This window comes from Mauremys reevesii, linkage group 2 (genome assembly GCF_016161935.1).
Source record: "Mauremys reevesii isolate NIE-2019 linkage group 2, ASM1616193v1, whole genome shotgun sequence".
In the NCBI taxonomy this organism is placed as follows: Eukaryota; Metazoa; Chordata; order Testudines; family Geoemydidae; genus Mauremys; species Mauremys reevesii.
The window spans coordinates 225,985,953-225,999,971 of record NC_052624.1 but is presented as its reverse complement, the minus strand read 5'-3'; the positions used below and the strand labels follow the sequence as shown (position 1 = coordinate 225,999,971).

The window sequence follows — 14,019 nt, the reverse complement described above, 5'->3', positions numbered from 1 at the left end:
CCATGTAGTGGAGGTTTTTCAGAACAGATTAGACAAACATCATCAGGGCAGGTGTGGAAATATTTAATCATGTCTCCATGTGGCAGGAGGAACTAGATGACCTTTTGAGGTCCCTTCCAGCCCTACATTTCTATGATTCTGTGATTTTATTTTATGAGTTCATTGACTTCAATGGGACTATTAATTGAGTAAGGTATTATTCAACATGAGTAAGGTTATCAGAATCTGGCCCTAGCTATTTAATAATAATTTAATTAAATAAGGTTTGATTCTGCCTCCCTTACTCATACTGATTAGTCCCCTTACTCACGAGTAATCCCAGTGGGACTTCTTGCAGAGGATGGTCCTAACTCTACCTGAATAAAGTTAGAAGAATCAGGGCCTTATTAAAATGTTACCAGACTTTTTAAAATTAGCAGTTTCAAGCACAATGTAGAGAACGAATAATTTGTTCATTTTATAACTATATCTCTTTAGAATACCAGTGGTTTATGATTTAAACTCCTAAAGTTGCAAAATCATGCTCTGAAGTATCCCGAGCCTCTGTTTGCCAGAAGCTGGGAATGGACGACAGGGGATGGATCACTTGATCTGTTCTGTTCATCCCCTCTAAAACACATGGCATTGGCCACTATTGGAAGACACGATACTGGGCTAGATAGACCTTTGGTCTGACCCAGTATGGCTGATCTTCTGTTAATATTTGAGATTTTTTTCCTTAAAATCAGCCTAATTCCTCATTTAAAAAGTAATTTCTTTTAATACATTATATATATTTACTCCACCCCCAATCTTGCATTTTTTCTCTAGAAATTCACCATTTATAATTACAACAAGGCACTACAGGTGTATACTGTGGTCTAATAAAGTCATGCTTTGGTGCTTTACGGCACTCTGCCTTCTGCTTCATGCCCAGCAAGTGTCAAGGTATGTCATTATATTAGATCATAATACACACATCTCTTTAATGATGAACTGATTTCAGATAAATCAATGAGGAAGCAGAAAATTGCATACAATATCTGATTGGCTGCATTACAGTTTGAGGCTAACCTACTGAGTTCTGAGATTGTGTGATATCATTGATCAATGTTGTGGTCTTCTCAGGAAGTTTAAACCATGGAAAATTACTGACTTGCCACATGCCTGATCTCCGCCAGTTGTGAGGTGATTTTCTTCTAAGTACAACCATGCAATTTGTGAAGCTGGAAGCTCCAGCTTTTGAAATGTATAAGAGGGACAACAATTTCAGGTATGGGCAAAAAACTTGAAATTCATTAAAGGATTAGAAGGAATAATGTGTAAAAAGATTGAGGTGGCGGTAGCAGCTGAAACAATAGCTGGACTGTTTTACTAATGTTGGACGTATAGCTGTTCCCTCTGGGTGTGCTACCTAAAAAAGCTAAAGGAGAATACAGGATTATCTACCATTTATTTTACCCTTCGTGAATGACAATATTTACCCTCAGTTGTGTTCAATTTGATATTCTTTATTTGATGCAGCAGTAGCTATGGTTTAAAAATGCAACGGGTTAATGCAACTGTACGGGTTAACAGTGTGATGTTATTACATCTGTAATTAATTTTGAGCTGACATAACAGTAAGAAAAGGTCTCTCACAGATAAAAGGTAATGATTGCAAGACCTTAAAGAACAGCACAGCAATAATGGCAATTTTGTTTTTAACTTCCTGAACTAAAAATGCAGACACTTTTTTGTTCTGTGTTTACACTCAAATGACACTGAAAGGTAATGATTAACAATAATGTTCAATTACATTGGCAGCCATAATATCTCATTACTATAATGTAAGAATTAGCCATTTCTCAAACAAAATATTCCCCCCAGTTTCCTTGTATATGTGAACATTGATAACTGGCTAATCTACACAGAGCTTTACCTGAATAGGCTAGTTATAAGAATACATCTCTAACCATTATTATTTTTTTTAAAAAATAAGTATTTTACTATTGATAGGCCTTATAAAGTGATACAAGATTTTTCAATTAAATCACACTAAAGGCCTTTTTATTTATTCTGTATTAAACCTCATTTTATTTACTGTCATCTTGCCAGCATGATATCATCCGGGCTGAAGAGGGATGCTAATGCTATTTATATTATGCTGCACTGTCCTCTAATTGACCTTGTTTGTGCATCGGAATGGCTGCTTTTCTCAAGCTGCCAGCCCTTTACTGCTGCATTTTGACCATGCACTAGTGGCTCGTTGTGCTGCTGTTGAGTTCAAGAATCAATACTGCATTCCCCACAGCCAATAAAGGAAGCTAACAGCATGAATTAACCGAGTGTAGCCAGTTGCATGGAGGGCCATTGTCTTTAAGGAAAATCCGGACGATTACAAGCCTCCATCACTTAGTGGAAATTTTAATGCAAAGTGCAAGGTTGCTGTAATTTAATTTTGGCCTGCTGCTCTGACACACTCCCTTTTGCTACTGCTTCATGGAGTCCAAGCTCCTAATGGCTGCAAACCAAAACACATAGGGAGACAAAGGCAAATACTCACAGTCACACAGTAGGACCAGTTACTTTCTGGTTTAACCGTAGCTTTTAGTGTTTGCTGAAATTGGCAGGCACCCTTTTTTCCCATTGAACTAATCCATACAAAATGAGCCAAACCTAAGCTAAAAATCAACTTGCCATGTCCCTCACACCTAAAGGAAGGCAGAACTTGGGGCAAAATTGAAAACATATCTATAGAACATGGTGATCTATATCCTTCAGACTTATCAAACTGGTTGATAGGTGATGTTTCAGAACAGTCCTTAGTGTAATGGACTAGGGCAAAAAAAAAAAGTATACACAAAAGGGGGAAAGCTAACTCAATGTAAAGTTAATAGTAGAATTTCTTCCGCAAACAGGACAATTGAAATGTCTTTTTATAAAAAGTAATGGGTTTTACTTAAGGTGTGCATTGATATTGAAAACTGTAGTTCCATGTGACAGGTAATATTGTTGATTCAAGTTCAATTATTCAAAGGGGCAGTGTATTATATACAAACCATTTAACTCAAGCTTTTAACTTGTTTTCTCAGTTGGCTGTGGTAGACAAGATTGTCTGGGAGGTAACATTTTTAAAGCAATGCCACTAACATTTTAGCAGTTCACCACTTTCTGTAAACTGGAAAAAAACCTGAAATTGTGGACTCCCAATAGTTGCTGTCTACATTGTAATTGTCAGAGATGAATAAATAGCTGAAAGGAAGCTGGCTTAGTTTAAAAGCTGCTCTGTCTTCTAGGTCATACTCAATATGAAACTACATAATAGAAATCTGGATACTTTATATACTCATTATTACAACCAAACCAACCACTCAACAGATGATGATAAAAACTCAACCCATCAGTAGTTCCTTCCATTGCCTTAATTAAAACTCACACTCCCAGTCATGATCTCTGACCATAAGACCATACCTCTTCCCTGTGCAATACAAATCTAAGGTTCACTGCAAATGTAAAGTCTATATGCTGCATTCCCTTATAGTATGTGTAAAAAATGTACAAAAGACCCTGAGAAGGCTGTCTGAAGGGAAAATACTGCAGTGTGGGTGTGTCCCATCCTGCTGCACAGTCACCACCATTCTGTCCACACCAAATATGTCTGAGCAGTATTACTCACTGATGGGATGTGAATAGATAGAACGGAGAGGAGGCAGGGAGCAGTAACTGTGCATGGCATGTTTCTTGGCAAACAGCAGAAATCATACTCAGACGTAGATGCTCAAAGTAGAGGTGCTGGGGGTATTGTTGCACCCTCTGGATTGAAGTGGTTTCTACTATATACAAGGTTTACAGATTGGTTCAATGGCTCTCAGAACTTCCACTGTAAAAATTGTTCCAGCGCCCCTGTACCCAGAGAAGATGTTACATGAGTGCAGCAATGGGAGGAGAACCACTGGCAGCATAGAGTTTGGGGCTTATGTGGAGGCCTACTGGAAATATGTGCATACCCTGAATCATTACCCATGACTCCTCAGTCTACACATCTTTTGCTGACCACTCCCCAACTCTTCCACTTGCTGGCTGTTTTGCATCAAGCAGGAGGCAGATATGGCATAACTGCTCTTGCCCAGAAGCCACTGATAATTCTCTCCTCAAAAGATCTTCTCAGGTTGATCTCTGCTTCCATGTGCTTTTAGGCGGGATGGGCAGGTATGACCCTGAATTCTTTGGTGATATAAGAAGTTTAAGAATCTATGACTTGGTTTGAATTAGATTATATGTTTGGTTATTTATTTAACAACATCTTGGGCATAAGCCAAAAAGCTAGAGCTACCAGCAGAAATAAGGAAAAAGATGTGCATGTAATACTAGTCTGTGATATTGTAAAACGGTGTCGTTGGGGAGCAGGTGGCCTGTACAAGAGAGCATTGATATGACTAATTAGTGGATAAAAGCATATGGAAAAAACAGAGTAAGAGAGTGACAATAAGCAGAATATTGTAAGATAGTAAGGTGTATGGAAGGAATTTGATTCCCATTTATGACAACTGATATGGGTTTGATTCATTTCCAATTTATATTAAAGGAAAAATTCCAATTGATGTCAATGAGAGCAGATTAGGGCCCTGTGTGAGTTTTTTATATCATGCCTCTCACCGCGGTATCTAATGCTGCTTAAACTGTTCAGTGTAAAGATTTAAACGTTTTGAACTATTAGCCAAATTCTAATCTCAGATATGAGGACATTTCACCCATTGACTTCAATGAGAGCTGTGCGTGTATATTATTGAGGGCAGAGTGTGGCACTACCTCTGCTGAAAAGCACCATCAGTCACAAATGATCAAAAGTTTAGACTATTCACAGTAGCTTGTTTTTCCACCCTAACTCATTAATGAGCTTGAAAATGCATTTCTTACTTTGTAAAAATGTTGACAACTAGAAAGTTTGGAATTATTAGCAAGACCCAGTTTTCAGGAAGAAAACAAGGCCAGACCACATTTAGTTTTCTTTTGAAAATAAGAAGTTACTTGGATTAAAAACAGAAAGTGATGTGGAAGTAAGGTATACCTAATTTGCATTATTCAGTTCAAAAGAAATGTTGCTTTGATACTACTGTGGTATATTTATAGTACACCCAAGTCCTCTTTGGAATGACTGTTTATTAAAATTCCATTCCCCTTTTTCATCATTTCATCTTATATTTTTTCCAATCATAGAATTAGGTGATGAAGCTATTACAACTGAACTTCAATTATGAGAACATTTGCCACTAAGTAACTCATTGCTACCAATAAATAAGAGTAAAATTAGACAGTACATAAAGCATAATTCTTTTACAAATATCAGTACTGAACAATAAATTACATACACACCATATAACACAATATAGGCATTCTTGTGGTTTGTCTTCATTGGGGGTTATGTCAATGAGTGTATTTAAATGTATTACAGTAATTCTAACTTGTCTTCATTTCTGAATCAGGAGCAAATTAAAAATCTCTAATCTAGACAATATCATCTTTAGGATTTGTTAATGGTCACTTATTCCTTTTGAGTTTCTTATGGTTAATAAAATACAAAGTGATTGTTTCCTTGAGGATAGATTACTTTCTAATTTTATATTTATACACCTCTACCTCGATATAACGCGACCCGATATAACACGAATTCGGATATAACGCGGCAAAGCAGTGCTCTGGGGGGGCGGGGCGGTGGATCAAAGCAAGTTCGATATAACACGGTTTCACCTATAACGTGGTAAGATTTTTTGGCTCCCGAGGGCAGTATTATATCAAGGTAGAGGTGTATTACACTAGTGCACAGAGGTCCCAATCAGGACTTTGCCTAAATGTGCTAGGTGCTGTACAAATACATCTGAGGGCAGTTCCTGCCTTGACAATTTTAGAATTTAAGACGACAAATATTGTACAATAACTGGGTGGAGAAGGATATAATTAAATATATACTCTACGAAACAATTTTTTAGGAAGGAAATGGAAGAATTCCTTATCAAATGCAACAGCAGGGGGAATTTAGATGGGACAAAAGTAATAACCTGAATTAGAATTTGGACAGTACATCAGCGCTCACTGCAACTTGATCTTTAATAATCACAAGCAGCCATTGCCTCAGTTTCATGTCTCATCTGAAAGGCAGGTCAAACAGACAGCACTACAAAACTGATGGTGTTTTAAAGCCCCGTGTATGAATATCAATGGTAACTGGAGTCTGTGCATGCTCACCCTTGTTATTTTGTGGCATCCATCCACATAGTCTGCTGCAGACCCCTGGCATCCATGTCACCAATGAAAAGAAACAAGAGTAATTATAAAAGTCATGGTATCTGAGAGTATGTTACAGAAGCTCACAGATTTACAGAGATGCTGTAGGTCTTTCCACAAATTTGTGATCTCTTCTTTTGTATTTTGCTCGCATCCACTTTAAAAATAAAGGCCATATGCTCCCCTTCATTATTTAAATACAGGAGTAAAACTAAAACAATAAGTGGTTTCTAGGTGGGTTACAAATCACAGAGTATAATTGGCTGTAAGGATATAGACAGAACCACTGAACCAAACAGTTCCCAGTCCAGATCTGTCCTGGGAAGCACTGTATCAGATATTTTAGTTAAATACCACTAGGAGAATAATTTGCATTAGATTTGCCAGTGACACCAGACAAGAATGTTCTATGATGAGACAGTATGAAAGATAGCAGTGTCCAGGAGATTTCTAACTTCAGTTTTTGCAAGAAATGAAATAGGATGTTCTTTGTCTTCTAAAGACAGGAACGCAAATTCTGCCTTAACTTCCACTCCATATCAAATCAGTCGATGATGTTACATGGGATGAAAGGGCAGAATTTGGCCCAATTTCCTTATCAAGGGAGAGATCCACAGCACATATAAGGCAAAGTGCTGTTTATACTAACACCACCACATAAATAAATGAGCAATAATAAATCAAAAGGAATATTACAAACCACTTAGTCTAATAAATCCAGGCATTGAGAACAATTCACAATAAACTATAATAAACTTTTCATTTCTTTAACAAGTTTGGCATCAGAAAAGTGAAACCAATGCCTCCATTAAGAGATTAGCTTTCCAGGCAACAGATGAAAACAGTAAGCCAAAAAGTCGATTTTCTTAATGTATTGTAGGTTTCTATCTTCTCTGATGTTCCAAAAATTAAATGTTTTTTAGATAGCTTGTTTCCCCTAATGATAGCAACTAAAGTTCTAATTAATTCATACACTATTGATTTATTTTTTTTCCCATGACTGTAAACTAAATATAGTAATCTTGCCTTTTTGTTAACACTTCTGAGTATCCCTCTTGAGTTAAAAGACTCTGTGGCCATATGGCTTCCTGGGTTGTGCATAATGTATTGTAAGCACAGAATGTGTAAGACAGGAGAGCTCTTGTGCCACCATTTTGTTAATGTTGTGTGAAGGAGCAAAATATAAGCTATCAATATTTCATTGAGTATAAGGACCTGTGCAGTTTTGTCTGTGAATATGCAGGCAATGAACCAAAATCTGCTCTCAGACACGCCAGCGTGTCTGCTGTCAAAATCAATGGAGTTACTCCAAATGTAGCTGATGAAACTAGGAGCAATTTTGCCCTACACATCTACCTAAAAGGGATGCTTCTCTTACTCGAGTCCTGTGCACATTTCAAGCTTGCCTTAACCCCCTACTACCTGCTGTGAGTCCATGTAATAAAAATAAAAGGCAGTTTTCAATGGCCTAAAGATGATTTTCACTTACTAAGAATCAGTAGTGTGAATTCCCTCCAAATAACTGCCAAGTTTACAGAATAATAGAGTTCAACATTAAAAGGTATTAAAAGGGTGAAATTTTGCACTGCAAGCAATATTAACTGAACATTTTTGTATTGTCATATGAAGACAATGGATAAAAATTGAGCCAGGCTAAATATGGATTAAGAAACCAAATATTAGTCATTCCAGTTTGAACATTTTGACCTTTATTTTTTTTTCTAAAAACCATGTTAAAGTTAATATTTTAATGCATAATTTGGAATCATCATTAATTATTTAGAAAAAATAATCACATAGGCACTTTACAGTACAAACAAAATATGTTTCCCTGCCCTGAAAGCATAAGGAATTGATCCTGCAAAATCTGATGCATGTGCTTAATTTTATGCACAGTAAGTAGCTCCATGTGTGCACAATGCTTAAAGTTAAGCACATGCTAAGTCTTTAACAGGATCAGGCGCAATTTTACACATGAAGCAGCAAGTAATAGTTATAAGCATGAGGTAAGGACAGGCAAGGCTCTCAGTAACAAAATTGCACTGCTATAATATGTGCACCTCATGTATTTTATAAAAGTATGTTTCTCAGCAAATACATCTCACCAAGCCTCTTATAAAATCAGCAATTGTGTTTGTCTGCACAGTCCCTGATTTTACAAACTCAATACCTGCTTGCAAATATCAGTTCAGAAAAAACACAAATGAAATATAGTTTCCAAAGGAAATCATATAGCAGACAGGATTAAAATTACTTTTGATAAAAGAAAAAAAAATCAAGAAGCTAACAATGTTACAGAAATGTAATTCACGCAACATGCCCTAATTATTTTAAAGGAAGCCCTAGCAGCATTTGAAAAGCCTGTGGATACACAATCATTAAATTTTAATGCTGATGTTTGTGTGTATTTGAATTTATGGAAATTTGTGTGCAACTTTTCAATCCTGTTGTATCCCAGGGCTCTTTTGAAAACAAGACTGTGGCCTCAGTAGAGTTATTCAACTTAATGCACATTTTAAATAAAATAAATAAATAATGCCCAGTCATACATAGTTTGTAGGCCATCAATCATCCATGTTTTACTTTTGGAATCTGCTAAAATAAAAAGGCACATTGCAGGCTGCAATTTTTAATTCTGTTTCCTTAACTCAATACAAAGGAACAATTTACACCTTGTCTCAGTTTAGAAATGACAGTGCACCTATATGCACAAATAAAATACTCCTCCCCTTAAATAAGCCTGTGAATACACTTCTTAATTTAACAATAATAAAATAGAAAACATGGCCCACATGTAAAGCTCCAGGCAGGGTAGAGAAAATGCCATGAGGTTTACTATGTGGACTGCATGTTCTATTCATGCTCTCCTCAACAGAGGGGTATCTGGGAAATCATGGAGAGGGCAGGTAAGACTTGGAAACCCTGCAAGAGCTCTAGGTTACACTGGGAGACGAGGCTTCATCTGCATAGATATGGGGCACTACAGTTTTTGAGGGATCCAGGATAACGCTTCGTGCCTGCATCTTACTCTTCCAGTAGCAGGCACAGAGGGGTCGTAAGGATGGTTTGAGCAGTGTTAAGTGCTGTGAAGATGACAGCTGGGTATCGGCCAGTACCTGAGAGAAGCATGTTGCACAGAGTGGCTGCTCCCTCAGTGTCCTCCTTTTCCTGTGTTTGCACCCTCTGAGCAGACCTGCAACCCCGCCTCTGCAACATATAGGCATGGAGAGGTTTCCACTGACGCCTGTAGATGGGGCAGCATGTTACAGTGGCAACAGTCCTCACCCCCAGGGATTCTGCTGCACTCCTTCACTCATCTCCATGGCACAGAATGAAGGGAAACATGGAGCTGTATGTTTTCATTGGATTCAAAATCCTCTCTATCTCCTGCAGAAGGGTTTAGCAGGTTGACTAACTCTGAGGATGGTCAGTATGGTGCAGAAGCAGAGACTACAGTAACCTCGGGCTGCAATAGCCACTGTGCAGCAACCTGAGGCCGAAAGAGACTGTGGGGATAGGGAAATGCTCAGAGGGCTCCATAATCCAGCGCTTTTGTTGCAAGAGTGGACAGGCTGCAAGAGGCTTTGACAGGGGTATTTTTGGCCAGGATGTTCCTTACCGCCAACTCAGATTTTGAGCCAATTGCCAGCTTTCGTGCTGTGGAGTAGTTGAGTAACTTGCCCCCTTCATTGGCTACTTCATTGGTCACTCAGCTGAGAGGAGCACATCCCCCTGAGGCGGTGACGTCAAGGGAGGCATTTCTTCCCCTGACATTGCTCCCCAGTAGCCCCCACTGCCATGTGTCAGACTCTCCTTTGGGAAAAGAGTCAGGGCTAGATACCCCCAGAGCGACCCCACTGCCTCTGCTGAAGAGGTTGTCACCTCCTCAGCATTAGAACCCTGCCCTATGGGTGCAGAGCTCAGGAAGGCCACGGAGCTCTGGGCAGACTCTGCATCCGCATGGAAGGAGCATCAGGATTTTGCCAACTACTGATAACTAATATGAAAGAGTATTATGACAATTTTGCATTAGGACTGCAGCCGACAATGACATTCATGGCTGAAACTGTTCTAATACTTGGTGTTATCTCTGCTGTTTCCAGAAATATACTGACCCTTCTGCTTTCACTTTAGCATCTGTGACAGTACCTTTTCTGCTATTTACCTTTAGGGCTGTATTTAACAAATGGGAGTGTTTTAGTGCTCCTGACAATAAGAGACAGATACCCATAGCTATCGTCAGTCTCCGACTGGGTAGCTGTCTGCGGTTCTGTGTTCAGCATACTGTTCATTTAGCATCAAGGTTACAGATCCCTGAACTTTATTTATTTAGGCCAAATGACTTCAATGGGAGCTGCAGCTACTTGGCACTTCTAAAAATCAGGCCATATTGAGGAGACTAAATATGGAACTAATACCTGAACTTTAGGCCTCCAACTTTGAAAATGTTAGCCTGACGTTTTAAATTTTGTTGGTGGATTTGGTGCTTATGGAAGGAAGAGACTGGCATCATTAGGTTATGCAGACATCATGCAGGCTTGCCCATGGGGCTTTGTGAATGACCTCAGACTTGACAGGTACGATACCAGATTTGTGGCAATTGCCTACTGGTTGTGCAATGAAGACACATTTCCACAGGGAACTGAATCGACACCAAACTCGTAGTAACATTTCTATAGTGCCTTCCACCTCAGGTTCTTAATGCACTTTACAAATACTGATTAATTTAGTCTAATAGGTTCTGTGGGAGTAGTGTAAGTATTCTCTTCATTTTACCGATAATCTCTCTTTGCCTCAGTTCATTCAAGGACCAAATTTTCAGGATGACCTCCTTTATGTGTATGCAGTTCCAGCTGAATCACTGAAACAAGAGTGAGTATCTCCATTTTAACTACCTAATTACAGGCACAAATCAGATAGCTAGAGCCCCAAGTGCAATTTGGCTTGTAGGTAAATGTGCAACTTGCCCAAGATCTCTCATAGACCTTCTGGGTGAGACAGAATCCAGACCCCTTGATTACAAGTCTACCTGCTAGCCCAAACTTCCTCCCCCTTCAATCATGTTTCTTACAATATTTTGTGAACCTACCCTTCAGAAGTGATATTAAACCTCTAGACTTCCTAGTGCTACTATTATTGAATGTGTAAAAACAATCTAAAACAAATTATTTTCATAGATTTTAACAGGTTTTAAAATTCACCTCCCCTTTTGGGGGGTTAATATTGATACTCACCCACACACAGAAACAGACACAACCTATTTTAAATAAATCTTTTTGAATGAAATCTGGAAAGAAGACAGGAGCTTCCACTTTTAACTTTTAAAAACAACCTCAATTTCCTCCCCAATTATGGCAACTACACAAAGGACCAATAAGACTCTCAGAAGATTTGTCTGAAATCCTCCAAGTCTATGACACTGGTTTCAAAGGAAACCACTGGTTTCCTTTCAAAAGCACTAGTCTGCAGCTGCCTGATAAAAGGCCACAACCCAGTACAAGGTAATCATTAGGCAGACATTATTATTATTTTGCTAATTAGTCAAAAATCATTGGATTTCCTGTGGCTTCTTCCCGCTGAGCAATCATTTGATCTTGCTTATGTTGACAAACATGCAAGTCACCAATTCTGCCTCATTTATCATTTGACAAGGACAATGTTTGCTTCTTCATGTGTGAAGAAGAGAAGCCTAAGAGTAGGAAAACAAGCAACAGGAATCAGACTATAACTAAAGCTCCTTTTCAGTTCAGCTACCACAGTGACAAACCCATAAAAAGAACAGTGTCTGCAATGCCATGGTTATGTGCTGTGGATGGTGTTAGTGCTGGATTCCTACAATCCACCTTAAGGAAGGATCCCATAAAATATGATGGAAATAATTGTAACTTTTACTAACCTGGAGCACTCAGTATTCCAAGGAAAAGAATTACTGCTACTATCCCCCAACTGCAACATGAAGTGACAATATAAACATGTGTAGTATGACTGTGACAGCTAAGAAAAAGCATTATGCATTCTGTAAAAGGAGGAAGCGCAAGTGCAAATTTGAATAATTCAGACCCCCAAAAATATAGTTTGTGAGGCAGTTAAAAATTCAAGGCAGCAGCTTACTATACAGAAATAGACATTTGAAGAAGGTGTGTGTTTGTCTTCATGTTTATTTCTAGTTGTTAGACATGATGAAAATGAAATGGCTGGTTTTAGATAGATATTTATCTTGCGGTAAAGCTGCTCTTTATGACGCTGGAGCTATTATAAAAAAATCCACTGTATACTCTGTACAGTAGAGTGTTTTACCAGGTAATGAAAATAATAGTAAGTATTGTATTTTTCTCAGCAAGTTACACTATGGTTTTCCAAACGCCTGCTTGAATGTATGTATTAAAGACATACTGCAGTTGTTTTATTTGGAAGTTCTACACAAGAACCTATTTTTCTTAATTCATTTTATGAATTATCATTAGCAGCCTGCCAGAACAAATATAAACAACAGAACCTTGCTCTGAACAAAGAGAAAAAATAAATAGGCAGGAATAAGAGAAAACAATTTAAAAGAAATCAGGCAATTAATCTTCCATACCAGATTCACTCAGAGGCAGACAACACTGACCGCACTATTGTCCTTTCATATATGATTTTAAACAGGGATGGGAAGCTGCTGAATTTCTATGACATTGACATCCGTGTCATCAAGGCTGCCTGGATGTCAAGCTTAGATGTCTTTAAGTTAAAGGGTTTTCATTAGCAAAGATAAATAAGTAAAAACATGAGCAGACAGGGATGTGTGCTGAAAGTAATGCATGTTACCATTTTTATGGGAAAAGTACAAATCTCTCATAATTAAGGATTATGTAAACATAGATTTAAGTGCACATTCACTCTTTTGCTAAACCATGTATTTTTCCAGGGAGATAACAGTGATTGTTCAGCTCTTTTATTTACATATAGTTTAAATTGGCTTTCAAAACTATAGTTCATGTGCTTAACAATACTGATTAGTTTGTGAAATTATTTGGTTTATTGTTTTTATTGGTGCTTAAAAATATTGCAAGTAGGATGAAGCACCACCTTCTCTCACTAAATCATTGTCACAGAGAATATTTAAGACTCAGTCTAGACATAACACTTAAGAAAGGGTCTGTGGAGAGATCATGGCCCATGGACGTTAATGGCAAAACTCCCATTGACTTCATTGTGGCCAGGATTTCATCTCTGAAAGTGCTCAGAGCCTATTGGCTTTAAGGAATTCTGTAAAGAAGGTCATTTTTACAGTCAAAAACTAATAAATTTGTGGTCTTAAGGAATTTTTCCTACAAAGTAAAATTTACTAAAGAATATCAGAGACCAAAAAAAAAAAAGTTTTTCTTTTTCATGCAGGACTCCCATCTGAGGTTACTGCAATTTCATGGATTTCCCACTGAGTGTATATGCCGAACTAGAGGAAAAAGTGCAAACATTTTATATAAACATTAAAATGAGTTTCTTTTGGTCATGTCTGTGAACCTTTTACATTCATTCTTAATACAAATGTTTGCAGAAAGTTAATTTCAAAGGTGAATGTGGAAGTATTTGTAGAAAGTGAATTTTAAATGTATATATTCAAGTACTTGTGCAGGAATGAATTGAACACAATCGATCTCTCAGAGAAACAGTATCGTATGATATACCTGACCAACCACTTTTATAGTCAATTATATTTAACAACTGAGTTGTGTCAGGAATTTTGTAACTTAACGTTTTTTGACTGGAAAATGCTAATTTGTCAAAAACAAGATT

At 37.8% G+C, this 14,019-nt stretch overlaps 1 long non-coding RNA gene across 1 annotated transcript; it reads left to right on the top strand.

Annotated features, from left to right (window-relative positions):
• The first annotated feature begins 1,199 nt into the window (after positions 1–1,199).
• Positions 1,200–13,676, top strand: LOC120398472. Its single transcript, XR_005594461.1, has 3 exons — positions 1,200–1,252; positions 11,042–11,115; positions 13,621–13,676. It is a non-coding gene; the product is annotated as an uncharacterized LOC120398472 (long non-coding RNA).
• The last annotated feature ends 343 nt before the right edge of the window (positions 13,677–14,019 follow it).